Genomic DNA, 4831 nt, shown 5'->3' on the forward strand with positions numbered 1-4831 from the left:
CCCCGTTAGTGCCAGTCCAAGCGCCGGTCAAACGCAAACCTGCTAAAAAAGCTAAAAAAGCTGTTGTTTTCTTTGAGGTGGAGATACTGGATGCCAAGACCAAGGACAAGCTCTGCTTCCTGGACAAGGTAAGAACTTATACAATCAGTTTTCATCATGGTTTGAATATGCTTTTCTGACCTCAGCTCTGCAACAAGTCTTCTCCAATACTGTTGATGCATGTTTGATTGTCCTTAGTGCCTTTGTTGTTTTTCTGTCTGTCTATTGAATGCAAGAAGTGCAACATGCCCGGTCCTGTGCTGTTTGTGTATGTGAGTCAGACGTTTTCTAGAACATTGTTGAGCTGCTGTAGCCCTCGCTGTCAGTCGGTGGCTGTGTGACTGGCAGTCTAAATGCACACTGGAGCCCCTTTTATACATGCAACTCTAGATTTGAACAGTATTGGAATCATTTGGGATAATGTAGGTACGCGACTCAACAGAATATATAACAAAGCTAAAGTTGTTTTTAGATGTTAATTAATGTAATGCAGAAATGGTAAATATTTTATCATTAAAGTCAGGCACTTTTCATTTTACCTATACCTTTGTTTTAATGCCATTGAAAATGGGTTTATTGTCATCCTGCTAGCTGCTCTGTTATTTTTTGTGATGAGAGTGATTCTTAAAACAATCTTTCCCTTTGTGGCATTAACAGCTTTCAATCGGAAGACAGAGAAGAGTTGAGGTGCACTCAGCTCTTCTGTAGTGCTGTAATGTTGGAGTTGTTTGGGTCAAATGCCGATAACGGATGTCCTCCTCTCATCATGAACAGCTGGGTAGACAATAACATAGTAACTCATGATACGATTCTCGATATGTTGCTGACAATCATGATAGCATCGCGATAGAGCGATTCTACGATAATTGCTACGTTGCAAGAGGAAAAGTGCTGGAATTATGTATGTATATTATGTGTGTGTTTATTCACTGCATTGTGGTGTGTAGTTTTCAGAGTTTGACTTGAACTGAAACGTATTCAAAAGTGCATACAGTCTGAGCTTTTTGCCTTTTTATCACACACACTGACTGCAGCTTGTCCATGTCATGTGTGCAATCATTTCAGTGTAAAACTGCCAGAAAGAAGAACAGTTCTGTAGGTAAAAAGTCTGAAGGAAGGGTACAACTCTGACTCTGGTGAATGACATTGTCAGAGGAATCTTTTTGGAACATCTGCATGTATTAATAAAATTGTCAATATTTGATGCCAGTATCAAAAATCGTATCACAAGAAGTGTTATGTCATATTGCCGTATTTTGTCCCATCCCTAATGAACAGGTTAAGTATTCTTGTCAAAGCAAGAACACAGCTGGGTGCATGACAAAAGCAGCACATGTAGGAAAAATACATTTACATACAAAACTAGCTCTGTTGCTTTTACATAAGTAATATAACAATGAATTTTGTGCTACGGTCACATTTGACCAGACTGATATTGACCGATAGACTCAAGTTGTGTTTGCAATCAGGATTAAAGAGTTTCACTGTCGTATTAGCCACATTTATTTTGGTTGGACGTTTTAAGACTGTTGTTTTACAAGGTATATTTACAGGCATTTGCACTTGGCCCACACTTTGTTATTGTTGAGTTAGACAGCTTTAGTTTGTCAGTGCCATGCCTGTAAGTCAGTGCCGTTGCATTAGGAGGGTTTAGTGTGTTGTTGGTGTGAGTTCTGTCGGTGTACAGTGTTGCATCGGCCAAGTTTACAGTGGTGTTAGTCTGTCAGCTGGGGCAGACTCAGTTTCTCAAAGACTGCTCCTCAGGACCACCATGTATAAAGTGCTATCCTCGCCGGATTATACCCTGTTGTCGGATTAGCAGAGTTTCCATGGTGATGGCAGGTTTAATCTTGACACCTTTTGGAGAGGAAGTTTCACAGAAGTGACCAATATAGATCTGGATGTGACAGGGGGCCCCCTTTGGTTGGCTGGTTTTCTGAAGCAGGCAAATAGAGCTAAACTAAAGGACTGAGTTAGATATAAAACTATAGTCCTGTATCATGTCTGGGTCAGGGTTTATACAACAGGCTCTGAGTGAAGCCTCTAGAAAGACTGGGGGGGGCTGCAGGGGTTGCAGAGAGGTGGATTCTTAGTGATGTCATCCTGCTGAAAATGGCCCGTGGTGTTCAGGGCGACATCAACAGAAGCCAAGTCACTTACAGCAGCAGACCTTCAAACTTCAAACATTATGAAAGTCTAAAACACATATATTATTATTATTTTTAAATAATTTAAATTAAGTTCAGTGTCTTCTTAAATGTAGTAAACAGACTTAGTTTCCTGTATATCATATACAACTGATAAAAAGGTTTAAAAAATAGCTTTCACAGAAAGGGGGGGCGCTGTGGAACTTCTATGTTGTGGTGGAAGTCGATTGTTAGTTTATGTTAGCAGACTCCATCTCTAAACTTCTGTTAGCTGCTGTTGCTCCCTGAGAGGCACCTAGACGAGCCACTCAAGAACATGCATGAAGTCGCATCCTTCACAAAGAAATCCACAGTCCGGCAGCATCAAACAACTCAAACAAACTGTCCACACCATGAGAGAAGTGGAAGGTCACATTTTTTACTTCATGTTACAATCCACTCACATATGGCCAATAAAAATGTCATTAATACATTTAGATTGCTACCGATTGTTCCATATAGCCCATTTAAGCCTGCTGTACTTCAACCACAGAAATGTTATATTTTATTTTTGATTAAAAAACATAATGCTACAGTTGACACACGATGACTAGAAGCTGCAAATGACATGAAGACATCATATCATTACAAATCTATTTTAAGAGGTCTATAAGCAGTACACACCATACAGAACCATAGATTTTATTGATATTTTACATAATTTACATGAACACAAACGTTTCATTAAAAAGGTGTTTTAAATAAGAATCTTAATGTAACACATATGATAAGGTTATGTATTAATCATTTCTTTCAGTGCTCTTTGGCCTTTCACACAGCTGCGTGTAGGCTGATAACCTAAGCTCGAAGGTGTGTCACAGAGCACACACAGAAAAATCAGCCTTTTCTTGCTTTAGTCTCCTCCTGTGTCACACCTTTGCTTGGACTGTGTGATTGCCTGTTGGAACAAATCACAAACAAAGAATCTTAGCTCTTCTAGTTTGGCCCAGCAGAGAAGTATCAGCTTACTGCTAAAATGTTTTGAGAAACCCGTCACTGGAGTCATAAATGTCAAAGGCTTGAGAGAAATTTGATGCTGATATCTGAGGTGCTGTGATGATGTAATGTGCAGGTAGCATTGCTGAGTTTGTTTTTTGCATTAATGAGGAATTTCCTGATGCATTTCCATCCATTCATTCCTGCAGTGACTTGAAACTTGTCTAGAACAGACAATAACTCCCTGCTAGATAATTTAAGAAGGGATGTTATTCACCGCTCTAAAGCAAGACTGAAATGTCAGAGTTCAGTTTCATCACCTTCTGAAATGAATAATTGGGTCAATGCTTGCATAATAACTCAGGCATGTAAGGCATTTACAGATCCAAACGTATTGTAATGTTTTGGAAACTGGGCAGTAATGGATGACATGTAATCAGGATTATATAATCAGATTAGAAAATTAGTTATCGGGTCGGATTACATTTTGCAAATATGTACAATTAGATTTTGGTTACATTGCCAAGGATTACTTTGATGATTTATCTTTAAAGTATGCATTTTTTAAGTTTTAAGTAAATGTACAACAAAAACTAAAAACATACAAGTTTTCAACACATAATACTGTTATGATGTAATGAATTTTGTTTGTAGTCAGCACCTACATTAACGTCTGACAAATTGTTACAGACCTGGGATTTGTATTTACCACAGTGGTGTTGCATTTAGAAACTGTGGGGGGTGCCAAATCACACAAAATGACAATTTCTACATGATGTTGCCTCAATACAAAACACAAAAGTAAAACACTGTCAGGGGGGAAGTTACTGCAGGAAGGGTACTTTCATTGTTGATACTTTAAAAAAGCAACATTATGTATAAATTGGCTTTTTTTCTGCACATCACATTCAGTTTTCAAAACAAATCTCAGAGCCTGGATGTACAAATGTTAAATAAATCAGATAAAGATCTTCGATGTATAAATGGAGGCATTGTGAGTCTACAAGAGAAGGGCCTTGGAGAGTTCTGTAAGTGGCCTCAAGTCAAACCGATGAAGCTATTTAATCAGATAGTGGGATTTTGTGGTGATGTCCTGGAGGTTTCACTGCTCTGGGATCCCGCCTGTAAATACTGTGTGTGTCCAGACGTGCCTGTGTGCTCTTCATGTTTCTGGTTTGTTGTCATTGTGTTTATATTTGGGGCAGTTGGGCCATAGCTGGCAGCCTGGCACAAGGTCGTGTACTTTGGCTGTGATTATGTGTATATATATATGTGTATGTGTGTGTGTGTGTGCGCCAAGGCTCTCTGAAACCCTAATACCAGCTGTTGAATACTCCACATCCATTGGGTGTGTAGGCACAGCCAGGGCTAAATTTAACATTTATCGCCATCATGAATGGAAAACAGGGTTATTATCTGTTCCTTCGTGTGTGTGTATGTGTGTGTACATGTCCCTCCACTTTATTTATTGTGCTGTTTTTTGTAGGTCGAGCCAAATGCCACCATCGGAGAGATCAAGTCTATGTTCCACAAGAGCCGTGAGTACCACCTCTCTGCCAGCGACTATAGTCTCATAAACCAGATTTAAGATTGAGCAAAAATTCAAGCCACACACAGAAATACTCACTTTACATCCCATCTTTAGATGTGTATGAAGCATTTGTCCATCA

At 39.2% G+C, this 4831-nt stretch overlaps 1 long non-coding RNA gene across 1 annotated transcript in view; it reads left to right on the forward strand.

Moving 5' to 3' along the window:
* LOC115581830 (uncharacterized) overlaps positions 1 to 4790 on the forward strand; it is a 9869-nt gene extending 5079 nt beyond the window's left edge. Inside the window, exons 2-3 of the long non-coding RNA XR_003984076.1 lie at positions 78 to 128; positions 4648 to 4790. This is a non-coding gene — a long non-coding RNA (uncharacterized LOC115581830). The remainder of the gene's footprint in view (positions 1 to 77; positions 129 to 4647) is intronic.
* The last annotated feature ends 41 nt before the right edge of the window (positions 4791 to 4831 follow it).

Source organism: Sparus aurata, chromosome 1 (genome assembly GCF_900880675.1).
Source record: "Sparus aurata chromosome 1, fSpaAur1.1, whole genome shotgun sequence".
NCBI lineage: Eukaryota > Metazoa > Chordata > Actinopteri > Spariformes > Sparidae > Sparus > Sparus aurata.